Source organism: Asparagus officinalis, chromosome 1 (genome assembly GCF_001876935.1).
Source record: "Asparagus officinalis chromosome 1, Aspof.V1, whole genome shotgun sequence".
Classification (NCBI taxonomy): Eukaryota; Viridiplantae; Streptophyta; class Magnoliopsida; order Asparagales; family Asparagaceae; genus Asparagus; species Asparagus officinalis.
In genome coordinates this window covers 74,442,547-74,457,197 of record NC_033794.1, presented here as the reverse complement: position 1 = coordinate 74,457,197, position 14,651 = coordinate 74,442,547, and positions in this window count along the sequence as shown.

Sequence of the window (14,651 nt, the reverse complement as noted above, 5' to 3'; positions counted from 1 at the left end):
AACATTCATAGGATTTTTGGCAAACCCTCAGCCATCAACGGATTTGATAAGCCTTTACCGACTATCGTTTGAGTCGGGCTAGCATGTGAATTATCTAAGTCCATTCCACATGTAACGTTGTGCTAAAAGAATAAACTCTCTTAGTCTTAACGCTATGATTTTGAATACATAGACTTTGTCATTTTTACGGAAAAAACTAACCGGCAACGTGTGTTAGGCGTAGACTTATCTCTGATTAGGGATCGAGATAAAGTCCCCCATGCGTGTAAAGCATGGATTTTGGTGTTATTAATAACAACCTGCTACGATATTGAATACGTAGGCTTTGCCATTATTACGGGAATAGGCTACCCGACAGCATGTGTTAGATGCAAACTTATCTCTAATTAGGGATCGAGATAAAGTCCCCCATACGTGAAAGGTATGGATTTTGGTGCTACGATGTTGAATACGTAAACTTGGTCATTTTCGCGGGAACGAACCATCCGGCAGCATGTGTTAGATGCAGGCTTATCTCTGTTTAGGGGTCGAGATAGATTCCCCCAGGCATGAATCCTGGTGTCTTTTTCACGGCGAAAGATTAACCGACAACGCGTGTTAGGCGTAGACTTATCTCTAATTAGGGATCGAGATAAAGTCCCTCATGCGTACAAGGCATGGATTTTTGGTATTGTTTCTTCCTGTGTTACTTGAAACACTAAAAGAAAGTTGGAAGCGCCAGAGGTGTAGCATTAACTTGGCATGAATTTTTACTTAGAGTGAAATTCATAAATTTTCTTGGTTATCACTAGGATAATTCCAGAAAATCTTTAATCCACTGGGGATTTTATAATAAAAACTTGCTATTGAAAAATGATTAACAAGTTCATTGGGGGTTTGGCTGTTAGAGGTGTGATGTTAACCTAACAGTATTTTATGGACCTATCGCTCTATTGAAGAGAGTCGATAAGTTGATTTGGTCGTCAGAGGTGTGGTGTTAACTTGACGGGATTGTGGATCTATCGCTCTATTGAAGAGAGTCGATAAATGGATTTTGTCAGAGGTGTGATATTAACGTGACAAGAAGAATTTACGATCGGGGCAATTTTGAGGACTTATCGCTCTATTGATGAGAGTCGATAAGTTGATTTTGTCAGAGGTGTAGTGTTAACGTGACAAGATTTGTGTTGCGATTGGAGCAACTTTTGGGACTTATTATCCTATTGACGAGGATTTATAAGTGGGTTTTGTCAGAGGTGTATTGTTAACGTGACAAGAATTTGTATTGCGATTGGAGCAACTTTGGGGACTTATCATCCTATTGACGAGGATTGATAAGTGGGTTTTGTCAGAGGTGTATTGTTAACGTGACAAGAATTTGTGTTGCGATTGGAGCAACTTTGGGGACTTATCATCCTATTGACGAGGATTGATAAGTGGGTTTTGTCAGAGGTGTATTGTTAACGTGACAAGAATTTGTGTTGCGATTGGAGCAACTTTGGAGACTTATCATCCTATTGACGAGGATTGATAAAGATTGCGATTTGAGCAATTTTGAGGACTTATCATCCTATTGTCAAGGATTGATAAGTTTATTGTCAGAGGTGTATTGTTAACGTGACAAATTGGAAGTGATGCAAACTGAATGCATACTCTGTGGGGATGATGATCGTCAGAAGTGTAATGTTAACTCGACGATGTGAAAGATTCGTTACTCTTAATCCAGTGGATTCCAAGTAATCAACCACCAGTCTTGATTAAGACTTAGTAGGGGAAAAGAGGTAGACAAGGCACATCACCTAGTGAGGTACTATCCATGAAGTCGGAATAGAGTCACATCACCAAGTAGGCCATTATCTGATGAGTTTGACTATCAGAGGTAACTGTTAACGTGATAGTTTTGTGGGCCCGTCATCCTGCTTGAAAAGGATTGGTGGGGGAATTTAGAGGAAATGGACTATCAGAGGTGATCATTAATGTGATAGTTTTGGTAGACTATTGAACATGACAACTCAGAGAATTTATTATTCATAATCCAATGAACTACAAATAAACCAACCCCCAGTCTTGAACAAGTGTAGGGGAAAAAGGATAGACGTGGCACATCGCCTAGTGGGTCACTATCTAACGAGTTTGACTATCAGAGGTAACTGTTAACGTGATAGTTGTTGGACCTGACATCCTACTGAAGAGGATTGGCTTCAGTGGTCGTAATATCTTCCTCTTCTGACCGAGAAGATTGGGCTTGGTCCGATTGCTCAGGTTGATCCTGCTTACTTTGTTCTTCAGCTTTGATCCTGGCAATAATCTTTTGAGCCTGTTCGCCTTGAGAGATTAGTTATCTCCAAGAACGGTATTCTGCAACTCCTATTCGGGCTAGGAGGTCGGTTTGCAAGTTGTGTCGACAGGTCTCTACTAAGGTAGACTGTGTCATACCCGTCGGACATCATAGAGCCATATTTCGAAACCTTTTGACGAAGGCTTTGACAGACTCCCTCTTCTTCTGCTTAGTGGTGAGAAGGGTATGGATGGAGATTTCTGTATCCTCTTCAAAGAATCTTGACAGGAATAGTCTCTCTAGATCTTCCCACTTTTGGATACATCCGGTAGGCAGTTTTCTGAACCATTCAAAGGCAACTCCCTTGAGGGTGCCAATGAACAATCGAACCAGTATGGCGTCGTTTGATATCATATTTCCAGCCTGTGACTTAAAATGATAGATATGTTGGTTCGGTGATCCCGTGCCGTCAAAAGTTTGTAACGTCGGGATTTCGAACTTCGGAGGATAAGGGGTTGCATCCCATTCGGCAGGATAGGACCTGACAACTCCCTCGTCTTGGAGCTCGCTTCTGTTGGCAATGGCATTGAGACGGGTTTCCAATTCTTCCATTTTGGCAGATTAGAGATTTTGCTCGTTCTCCGTCTCTCTTCCTTCATCAGAGGAAGATTCCAGGTTATGAGCTTCTTTGTCAGAAGCAGCGTCATCAATCACTTTTTCCTTCCCTTTGCTTGTGTGAAGTCGGGATGAAGACGCTTTTCTCCTCCGGGAAGATTCTTGCTTAAGCGGCGAATCTGTCTCCTGAGATTTGGCCTTGTCTGCGACGATTTGAGTCAGCATGGCCATGAGTTCATTGATGGACTCCTGTTGAGATTTGAGCATAGCCTCCTGTTCATTAAGTCTCTTTGAAAGGTCTTCAGAATGTTCTGCCATGTGGGCGAAGCTCTCATGCCCAATGAAAGAGCTTGTTGATTGGGACTCCGCAATGGCTGAGTGTTCGTCATCGGAATTAGTTCCTCTGGCTAAACTCCAATAGTTGATAGGAGGAATGGCTCCTGTTCGAGTTCGAGTACGTTAGTAGATTCCTTCAAACTCGTTAGTGATTGCTCTGACGCTTGGAGAACGATCTGTCTCTGACTCGTCAGAACTAGGGATTGATGATCTCCCTCTGCCAATCATGTTAGAAGTGACTCCAAGGTATTCTGAGTCCACTCCTTTAGAGGTGGGGCTGCTCGAGTAATCTCGGCGGCTGAAGGAGAGGGTTTCCTTTGGCAGGGATGAACCTCTCACAGAGCGTGAGGGTAGAGATGGAACCCCCCTGTCCGTTAAAGGATGAGACTGGTTCCTGGCAAACATGAATTTTAAATCCATGTTGATCATTTTGAACACGACGAATCACATCGCGCTCCAAAGAAGGAACACGAGGGTCGTGTTTAGCTTGATTAACGCAAGACCAAAGTCTGTGTTTTGCCAGTGAAACGCAGTCCTGCGATCTGCGTTCGGATTCTGAAACGCACTCCTGAGAGTTGCGTTCAGTTTGTGAAACGCACTCCTGAGAGTTGCATTTTGGTTCTGGGACGCACTCATGAGAGTTGTGTTCAGCCAGATCAACACAGGTTTGATGTCTGCGTTTAAATGTTAGAACGCACTCCTGAGAGTTGTGTTTTGGTTCTAGGACGCACTCCTGAGAGTTGCGTTCAGCCAGATCAACGCAGTTTTGAGGTCTGCGTTTTGATGTTGAAACGCACCTCTGAAGGCTGCGTTTTGATTGCACAACGCGCCACTGAGGGGTGCGTTTGGCATAAGCCGAGCCTACTCCTTCGGAGGAGGGGCTGCCCGAGCAATCTCGGCGGCTAAAGGAGAGGGTTTCCTTCGGCATAGGAGCAACAATTGGAGCTTTAGTCTCCTTGGAGATTTTGCGGGTCTTGCGCATAGCCTTGGGGCTAAGGGATACGGAGGAGAGGGCCTCCTCGTACTTGGCTTGATCAAACTCGATAATCAAAGTTTCAACGGTCGTTCCAGTGAGATGAACATCAGATTGCGCTACCACTTCTTCGTCAGAGAAGCTGATCCCCAGCGGCGTCACCATCTTTTGTTTGTAGAAAAATTCGATGTAAAAGAAACAAAAGAAAAATTGATCTGTATTCTCTCAAAATCAATTACAATTTGGATTCCGATTATAAAAGAGAGGAGAATAAATTTGGTTCTCCCCTTTGTTTAAAACTGGGTTCTTTACGGTAGCGATGGAGTGCCTCCCTCGAATGCTCGCGTCGAGTTTGCTCTCCGTTGACGATCCGACGTCTTGATTCATTGGAACGATGTCTCCTCCTCACGATTTGACGTTGTGGAGAACTTGTGTGGCAAGTTTTAGAACTCTGGACGAGTTGATAACTCTGAATGAGTTTAAACTCTTGAAAAAGAGTTGATTTGAACTGAAAGTTCGATTGATAAGCCAAGGATGAAGAAGCTCCTATTATCGATCTCCCAAGCTCCAGAAAATGCTCCAAGGATCTCTTCTGCTGCCAAGCTTGCTCTTGACCGAATCTCTCTCTGTTGATGAGACAAAATCCCATCCCCTAATCCCTTAACTCAATTGAGTTTCTCATATTTATAGGGGATTAAGGGTGGTAACTGCCCCCTTAATCTGCTCCTAAGTGGGACGGAAATCCCTCAAATCGTAGGGAAAAACAGTTCCTGGAACTGTTCAGTTCATGTTTGAACAAGTCAAATGCCTAAATTGGTGTTCTGGACCTTAACTCTGCGTCTTAGAGATGAGACGCAGAGTTGGGCGCTCGCTGGAAGTTGAAACGCACAGGCCGCTTGCGTTCTGGAATTGGAGACGCACAGGTCGCTTGTGCGTTGAAATTCAACTCTGCATCAAGAGTTTGGGACGCATGGTTGAGTTTGTTGAAGAACGCACGTTATGTGGGCGTTTGTGCTTTAACTCTGCGTCACAGAGTTAGATGTCTGCTGGAGAACGCACAGTCCGTGTGCGTTTTGTGTTTGGGAGACGCAGAGGTGGGTTCTGCATGGACTCTGCGCTTTGAGTCCATGAACTCTGCGTTTGGAATCTGAAACGCAGTCATGACCTCTGTGTTTTGAATCTGGAACACAGTCACGACCTCTGCGTTTTGAATCTGGAACGCAGTCACGACCTCTGCGTTTTGAATCTGGAACGCAGTCACGACCTCTGCGTTTTGAATTTCAAATGAGGTCACGACCTCTTGACCTCTGCGTTTTGAATCTTGGATGCAGAGGTGATCCTTAGGTGGGCTCGACGAACTTCATGCTAAGTCCAATGCTCAGGTGAAGTGCAGTCTCACAGACGGACTTCAGAACATAACTTGCTGCGAAGAACATGTCATAACTTTCAAACCGTAAGTCGGAATTGAACGAATTATATATAAAAATCGGCTATCTCGACGAGATGGAGCCATCCGAACTGAGCCAAAGGCTTCGGTTCGCTTCCTCCATTTCGCCAAATTCCTCACGGTTTGAGAGATATCTGCGTTTTAATATGAAGAGACCGTCAATTTGTAGTCTCTTTTGCTAGAGCGTTGCAAAAATCGTCACCTTGTAACCTTCATCTTGGCTCCTTAAAAATATGAGAGTCATCAGATTGTAACTCCCGATGTTGATTGTGAAGGCTGTTGAATTAGAGCTTTCATCAGTTGTCGTGAAGGTCGTCGGATTGTAACCTTCAGCGATCTGCGTGAAAGTCTTCTAATTATGGCCTTCTGGAAGTCGTCAGATTGTAACTTCCATCATCGGTATTTGATGGGGGATAAGCTATCTATTGTGATTTTTAGACAGCCTACACCTAATCCTAAATTACAAGTTTGGCAAATCTTCGTGAAGCGAACACCGAGAGGAGGGCGAGTTTGCGACATTTGGTGACGAGGGATCGAGTCGATCTTGCTTGCCTCTGTGAGATTTTCATGTGGTCAAAGGCAAAATCATATTCCTCCAAACCTCTCCTAAGTTAAAAATTAAGTTTTTATGTGAAAACTGTGGTTAATCTCATGTTTAGGTTTAATATGATGTATTAAAGTTTAGTTTATGATGTTTAATCTTAAATCAATGCCAAGAATAGTAGTATAAATCTGTAATTGTTGAGTTTAGATGATCATAATTATTAAAGTTGTTTTTAACTTGTTAATTACATTTTAATTTGGTTTAAATACTCTAATTAATCAAATTAAACAAGAGTTTTGTTAATTAGAATGTTGAACCCCTAGGTTTGTGAATCTACATGATTTATCTTATTTAAATGAATCTCTTGTTAAGAATTCATGAGTTTAAAATCAATTTTCATTAGTAATATTAATAAAAACCTGAGTTTTGAGGAAAAATAGACAAAAAACCACAACCTGCATTTTCGGTCTGATCGGTCGACCGACCATGAGTGTCAGTCGACCGACGGGGTGCTTTCTGTCTTGTGCGTGTTTCCAATCAGCCGACCGAAGCTCTATGTCGGTCGACTGATCAGGTCTTTTTTGTGAACTCTTGCTTTCTTTTTCGTGGGTTTGATTTACGAGCTTGAAGTTCAAGTCGTACGTTGATACATACACATGTTTTGAGGAGTACACATACTGAGTTGAGTACATATGAATCCCTCGTTTGGAGTAGTCAAATATTTTTGTATCGTTACGAGTGGTGATTATTACAGTTTACTATAGTTGTGGATGCTTGAGTGAGGTTAGTCGGTACCCGTAATGAGACCGCGGATGGACTACACTCTAAGTGCGTTAGTCAGTATACCACAATGAGACCGTGATGGAATTCACTCCGTAATGCATCGTTGTTTCTACACGAGTGTGCACAGAGGTCGATGAACCTATATCTTTGTTTCCGCATGGTTATACGCAGAGGTTGATATACCTATTTGTCGATTCGCACGATAGTGCGATGAGTTAAAGAATTTTAGTGAATAATGATTTTATGAATTTGTTGATAACATGAGTCGCAGGCGATTATTGAGTTTTCTTTGATATAAATCATTGTGGAGGTGCTTCACATTGTGGGTACACAGGATTATGTATTGGTATCTATTTCATCTACTAAGGGTAGTGTGAGGAGTCAGATGATATTTATGAAGTTGTTTGATAAGACACATTTCTGTATTACTTTCCTTTATCATTTTCTTTCTTAGTCAGAATTTATATCTAGAAACTCACAACTTGAGACACATGGTATATACATGAGGGTTTCCTTGTTTGGATTATTTCGCTAGACGTACCAGTCTACTGTTGTGAGTTTCTAAATATAAATCCCGAATAGTACAGGGCAAAGTAATTAGGTAAACTATGCACTTATATGTAAAGCCTCCATTACACTTAGTAGCCCTTCCCCTGGGGGCGGATGGAGATGATCTTGCTAGCGCTCTGATGCTGTTGATTTCCCTTCTTTTCAGGCAGTGGATCAGAGTTTCAGAGAGTCGTAGGTTGACGGACTTTCAGCATAGTCGCCGTTGTTTATTTATAGTAGTTTCTACTCCACAGTTGTTTAGTTATGATTTTAGTCAATTACTAGACATGTATTTTATTTTGAGAGTTGAGAGCCTATGTACTTTTCAGTTGACTGCTGTAGTTGAGATTATTTACCTTTTTTTATCAGATTGTTGGACATATTTTCTTCTACTTATGTTGAGACTTGATTACCTCTGATGTTGATCATTTATTTCTTATGTTCTATTTTCCTATTTTCATCTCTTTTATATCTGCTTGTACCTACACTCTTTTATTTGTTTCTACTAGAGAGATATTACTATGATGGTGAAACGTGTTATTGCACAGTGTTAGTGCATGACAGGTTTAACATTATTGGGTTCACCTTAGACTGCAGCCTTGTGTGAAACCAAGAGCGTCATAGTTGGTATCAGAGCTTTAGTTTCATCATCCTTAGGATCATCCTGTGTCGAGTCGTGGAGCTAGGATAGAGTTTTCTAGAAATCATGTATAGTGTCCGCTAGGAATTCCTAGATTGAGTGAGGACGTTATATATATACATCTCAAAAATTATGAATTTTCTTTTATGATAACTATCTTACTTTGATAATAAAGTATTGGTGTGAATAATACGTTTTTCCTATTTGATATATATTATGTTATTTTTTTCTTGAGGCCTCATTTACTTTGTCTTATAAGCTCTCCTTATGAAAATTATAGATGGCCAAACGTGGGCTTGGACAAAGAGGACCCCGTACCCAGAGAGCTAGGCAGGCTGAGCTAGAGCCCAAGCCGGAGCAGGCTCCCCCGGAGCCACAGCAGGCTCCACAGTATTTGGTAGACCTCATAGTACCGATTGCAGCGAGATTGGCAGCACTCGAGGAGCAGATAGTGAACCAAGTTTTGCTAGTAACACCACCACCTGAGATACCACCACCAGTCATACCAGTTATACCTATTGTTGAGGAATCCCCAGAGGTTACACCAGGAGTTACACCACACCCAACTATCGGTAGGGCTGCAGAGCAGGAGGCTTAGCTCTGTTTGGTGGAGAGATAAAAGAAGATGAGGGCACCAAAGTTCCAGGGATCATCAGATTCACTTACAGCCCACAAGTGGAAAGAAGATGTAGGAGATTCCTCAGGGACAGATTGTCACGTACACCGTAGAGCCTTTAGCGTAACAGTCCGTAGCTTCAGGTAGAGTTTATGCAGTCATATCACGTGATCACGATGCGAGTAGGGCTGTTGTAGAAGGTATGTTCCTTGTGAACACCTTCCCAGCCCGTATTCATTTTGATTCAGGAGCTTCGCATTCTTTCATATCATATGCTTTCATGCATAGACTTTAGCTTGTAGCACAACCTCTAGATATTCCTTTGTTAGTTTCCACCCCTCTAGATGATGTGTCGCTTCTAGAGAGCATTAGTAGGAGATGTGTGATCAGCATAGATGAGTCCGAGTTCGTGGTCGATTTGATCGTCCTACGTATGTCCGAGTTCGATGTGATTCTCGGTATGGATTGTCTTTCCTCCTATTATGTCAGTATCGACTATTTTTCAAAAAAATCAGCTTGCAAGCGTTCGATGGGACCAAGTTAGTTGTAGCGACCTCACAGGGCAACTAGTTTGCGGAGTGATTTCTGGCATACGTCGATGAGGTGTAGTTTCGAGATCAGGGTGCAGATTTGAGCGAGACTAGAGTCGTCTTAGAGTATCAGGATGTCTTTTTGGATATACATGTATTACCTCTAGTGAGAGAGGTTGATTTCTACATCAAGTTACAGTCGGGCACAACACCGATCTCCTGTGCACCTTATCGTATGACACCTGCTGAGATGAGAGAGCTACAAATTTAGCTAGATGAGCTATTGTCTTAGGGTTTTATTCACCAGAGTCACTCTCAGTGGGGAGTATCGGTCCTCTTCGTGAAAAAGAAGGACGACAGCATGCGTTTGTGTATCGATTATCGTGAGTTGAATAAGATCACCATCCGGAACAGGTATCCACTACCAAGGATTAATGACTTATTCGACCAGTTGCAAAGAGTGTAGTGTTTCTCGAAGATTGATCTTCATTCTGGTTATCATCAGTTATGGGTTCGGGAGATGGATATTTCCAAGACCGTCTTTCTGACTCGATATGGGTCTTTCAAGTTCTTCTCATGCCATTTGGGCTGACCAATACACCCGCAGTATTCATAAATTTGATAAACCGGGTTTTTCATCTATACTTGGACCAGTTCGTGATCGTGTTTATTGACAACATCCTTATTTACTCAAAATCGGAGGCCGAGCATGAGCAGCATCTTTGGATAGCATTGCAAACTTTACGGGAGCACCAGTTGTACGCTAAGTTCAGCAAATGCGAGTTTTGGCTATTTGAGGTTAGATTTTCGGACCATGTCATTAGCAAGGAAGGCATTATGACTGATCCAGCTAAAGTAGAGGTAGTACTTGATTAGGAGCCATCGAAGATCGTTACAGAGATTCATAGCTTCTTGTGTCTAGCCGGCTATTACAAGAAGTTTATCCAGGATTTTTTGAAGATTTCCACCCCACTGACATGCCTTACGAAGAAGGGTGTTTAGTTTAGGCCCAGAGTGCTAGAAGGTCTTTGAGACTTTGAAGGCTAAGTTGACTATGACACCAATATTGACCATCTCGAGCAGTGATAGGATTTTTATTGTCTACACAGATGCATCGCTATCGGGTCTAGGAGGCATTTTGATGCAAACATAAAGAGTAGTATCTTACATCTTACAGCAGTTAAGGACTCATGAGCAGAACTATCCCACACATGACTTAGAGTTGGCAACAGTGATCTTCGCACTAAAGACGTGGAGACATTACCTTTATGGAGTCCAGTTCAAGTTATTCACCGACCATCAGAGTCTGAAGTATCTTTTCTCCTAGAAGGAACTCAACCAGAGGCAGCAGTGATGAGTTGAGTTCATTAAGGATTACGAGTTCACGCTTCAGCATCATCTCGGGAAAGCGAACGTAGTTGCAGATGCGTTGAGTAGGAAGCGTCGTCACGGGCTTGCAACTTTGTGGTGTTTGTTGTTTCGAGATCTTCTCACCCTTAGCCAGTATGATTTTAGGCCAGAGATTGGCGAGAGCAATGTATTTTTGGGAGCTTTAACTGTGCAGCCATTATGGACTGATAGAGTGGTCAACATCTAGTTTGGAGACTCTTGGATTCAAACCCAAAAGAGGGAGATTTCCTAAGAGCTCAAAGCTGATTGGACCATTGGAGCAGATGGAGGTCTTCGAATGAAAGGCCGACTAGTGGTGCCGGATAATCCGTAGTTGAAGAAGTATTTATTTGACGAGGCACATCGCACCAGGTACACAGTGCATCTAGACACAACCAAAATGTACAAGGATCTGAATAGGCATTTTTTGGTGGAGTGGCATGCATAGGGATATCGTGGAGTATGTTGCTAAGTGCTTTACCTGTCAGCAAGTGAAGACAGAATATCAGAGACCCGCAGAAACCCTACAACCTTTTCCCATTCCAGAGTGGAAGTGGGCAGATATTTTGATGGATTTTATTATAGGATTGCCGAGGTCCAGCAAGGGGAATGATTCTATTTAGGTGATAGTTGATCGGTTGACGAAGTCGGCACACTTCTTGCTAGTTAAGATGACTTATACGACGGAGACTTATGCGAGAATTTTCATCGAGGAGATAGTTCGGTTACGTGGAGTTTCAGAGACGATTGTATCAAATTTTGGCTCAGTTTTCACATCGCATTTCTGGAGGAGTTTCCAAAACTCTTTCGGCAGCCAGCTATCTTATAGTAGTGTATTCTACCCGCAGACAGATAGTCAGACGAAGAGAGTTAACCAAGCGTTGGAGGACATATTGCGGGCATGTGTTATGGATGTCCAGGATAGCTGGGAGGATCATATTCCATTGATTGAGTTTGCCTACAATAATAGTTATTAATCTACTATAGGCATGGCTCCTTATGAAGCATTGTACAGGAGGCCTTGTAGATCCCCTATTTGTTGGGCAGAACCGGATGACAGCTTATTGCTTGGGCCAAAGCTTGTGAGACAAGCTACAGAGAAGGTAGCATTAAGTCGGGAGTGTATTCTTGCCTCCTAAAGTCGGCGAAAGTGCTACGCAGAGCAAAGGCAACGACCTTTAGAGTTCCATGTTGGAGATTATGTTTTGTTGAAGGTGTCACCTATTAAGGGTGTTTAGCGATTCAGCAGACGGGGGAAGCTTGCCCCAAGATATATTGGTCCGTTCTGTATTATGGAATGTGTTGGAGCTGTCTCGTATCAGCTAGATCTTCCAGCATCGATGTCGGGCATGCACGACGTATTTCATGTTTTGATGCTCAAGAAGCATTTACACAATGAGGAGCAGCATAGAGTGTTTGATGCACTAGATTTAGAGCTTCAGGCTGATTTGACCACCATTGAGATTCCAATTCGCGTTCTTGCCAAGGAGGCTAAGATACTTAGACATAAGGTGATTCATTTGGTTAAAGTCCAGTGGAACCGAAAAGGAGCTGAGGAGGCTTCTTGAAAGCGTGAGGAGAATATGCGTCGTGACTACCTATACCTATTTGAGCAGGTATATTGTTAACTTTGGTATTGTTTGAGTGTATGGTATCTATATAGTTGCATTTACACTTAGCGCTGGAATGAGGATATTAACACTTAGCTCCTAATCATTTGGAACATATGGTATATGCATAGGGGGGTTTTTGTTTGGGTTTTTCGTCCGACGTAATAGTTCTATTTAATTAGGGGTTAAGTGGGAGTATTTACGTTCTAGATTGTTAAGTGTAAATATCACTTGTGTTTCATATCTGGAGATTAATGGTGTGAGATGTGTATGTGAGGGTTTCCTTATTTGGATTATCCCCTCAGCGTGCTTTTCTCGTATTATTAATCTCTAAGATACAATTACGGAATTTTGAGGATGAAATATTTTTAAGGGGAGTGAAAGTAAAACCCCGTAAATTTGAGAATATTGTGATTAATATTGATAAATGAGTTTTAATTATGATAAATATCATTTAATGATGGATGAGTATGGTAGTAATTGATTTGAGATCAACTAGGTGTATATATGAGAGTATATACAAGTGTTAAACCATCAGTCGACCAATAGACACCTATCAGTCGATTAATGGCAACCCATCAGTCGACCGACGACCAGTTTTTTAGTTTGACTGGGTTTCTATTTTTGGGTCTATTGTTTGGAATCGGGTTTGTTCATACATATATATGTATATTTCATGAATTCTCCCTCTTTTCTTACTCATATCTAAGCCCTAGCAGTAGCCATACACTCTCTCAAAACCCTAACCCTAAATTACAAGTTTGGCAAAGCTTCGTGAAGCGAACACTGAGAGGAGGCGAGATTTGCGACGTTTGGTGACGAGGGATCGAGTTTTCCTTGCCTCTGTGAGATTTGCACGTGGTGAAAGACAAGATCATCTTCCTCCAAACCTATCCTTAGTTAAAAATTAAGTCTTTATGTAATAACTATGGTTAATCTGATGTTTAGGGTTAATATGATGTATTAAAGTTTAGTTTATGATGTTTAATCTTAAATCAATGCCAAGAATAGCAGTATAAATCTGTAATTATTGACTTTAGATGATCATGATCATTAGAGTTGTTTTTAACTTGTTAATTACATTTTAATTTAGTTTAAATACTCTAATTAATCAAATTAAATAAGAGTTTTGTTAATTAGAATGTTGAACCCTAGGTTTATGAATCTACATGATTTATCTTATTTAAATGAATCTCTTGTTAAGTATTCATGAGTTTAAAATCAATTTTCATCAGTTATTTTAATAAAAACCTGAGTTTTGAGGAAAAATAGACAAAAAACCACAACCTGCATTTTTGGTCTGGTCGGTCGACCGTCCATGAGTGTCAGTCGACCGACTGGGTGTTTTTTGTCTTGTGCGTGTTGCCAATTAGTCGACCGAAGCTCTATGACGGTTGACTAATCAAGCCTTGTTTGTGAACTCTTTCTTTTTTTTGTGGGTTTGATTTACAAGCGTGAAGTGTAAGTTGTACGTCGATACATATGCATGTTTTGAGGAGTACACATACTGAGTTGAGTACATATGAATCCCTCGTTTGGAATAGTCAAATAGTTTTGCATTGTTACGAGTGATGATTATTACAGTTTACTATAGTCGTGGATACTTGAGTGGGGTTAGTCGGTACCCGCAATGAGACCGCGGATGGACTACACTCTGAGTGCGTTAGTTAGTTTACCGCAATGAGACCGCGATAGACTTCACTCTGTAATGCATCGTTGTTTCCGTACGAGTGTGCGCAGAGGTCGATGAACCTATATCTTTGTTTTCACATGGTTATGTACAGAGGTCGATATACCTATTTGTCGATCCGCATGATAGTGTGATGAGTTGAAGAATTTCAGTGAATAATGATTTTATGAATTTGTTGATAACATGAGTCGCGGGTGATTATTGAGTTTTCTTTGATATAAATCATTGTGGAGGTGCTTCACATCATGGTACACAAGATTGTGTATTAGTATCTATTTCATCTACTAAGGGTAGTGTGAGGAGTCGGATGATATTTATAGAGTTGTTTGATATGACACATTTATGTATTACTTTCCTTTATCGTTTTCTTTCTTAGTTGGAATTTATAACTAGAAAATCACAACTTGAGACACATGGTATATACATGAGGGTTTCCTTATTTGGATTATTTCACTCGACGTACCAGTCTACTGTTGTGAGTTTCTAAATATAAATCCCGAATAGTACAGGCCAAATGATTTCGGTAGACTATGTACTTATAGGTAGAGCCTCCATTATACTTAGTAGCCTTTCCCCTGGGGGAGGATGGAGATGATCTTGCTAGCACTCTGACACTGTTGATTTTCCTTCTTTTTAGGCAGTGGATCAGCATTTCGGAGAGCCGTAGGTTGA